Source organism: Ornithodoros turicata, unplaced genomic scaffold, assembly GCF_037126465.1.
Source record: "Ornithodoros turicata isolate Travis unplaced genomic scaffold, ASM3712646v1 Chromosome11, whole genome shotgun sequence".
Taxonomy (NCBI): Eukaryota; Metazoa; Arthropoda; class Arachnida; order Ixodida; family Argasidae; genus Ornithodoros; species Ornithodoros turicata.
This window is the reverse complement of record NW_026999295.1, coordinates 3,404,624-3,405,063: the sequence shown is the minus strand read 5'-3', so window position 1 is coordinate 3,405,063 and position 440 is coordinate 3,404,624. Positions and strand designations below refer to the sequence as shown.

At 43.0% G+C, this 440-nt stretch overlaps 1 non-coding gene across 1 annotated transcript; it reads right to left on the bottom strand.

Annotated features, from left to right (window-relative positions):
* Positions 1-367: 367 nt before the first annotated feature.
* On the bottom strand, positions 368-440 carry Trnaa-ggc (transfer RNA alanine (anticodon GGC)). Its single transcript has one exon. It is a non-coding gene; the product is annotated as a tRNA-Ala (tRNA).

Here is a 440-nt window from a genome sequence, read left to right as displayed (position 1 = left end):
ACTTGCTAGGCTTTAAGCTCAGAAATGTAAACTCGAAATGCAGAAATGTGTGCTTACAAGGACACTTTACATGAAACAAAATAGCAGCAATGTAGTTCATGAAGTCGTCACTGATTCTTCTTAGTCCCGAAGAAAAGCTTCACCATTGATACGGACGGAGTAGGCACTGTCGCTGACCTTTTGCCACTTCCCACAATTTACGGCCACCGTGGCTATTGGGCTCTGAAAAAAAGTCATGCAGAAACAAGCTATTAAGTTGAAAGAACTGAAGTTCTGAGGCTGGAACAACATAGAAGGGACAGATACACACAAAGCCTCAATTTGCCTAAGAAATTAACGATGAAAGATGAAAGTCACTGAAAAGGTTAGCTAGCTGTAGGACTCGAACCCACATCTTCTGGATTGCCGGTCCAGGGCTCTACCAATTGAGCTAAGCTAAC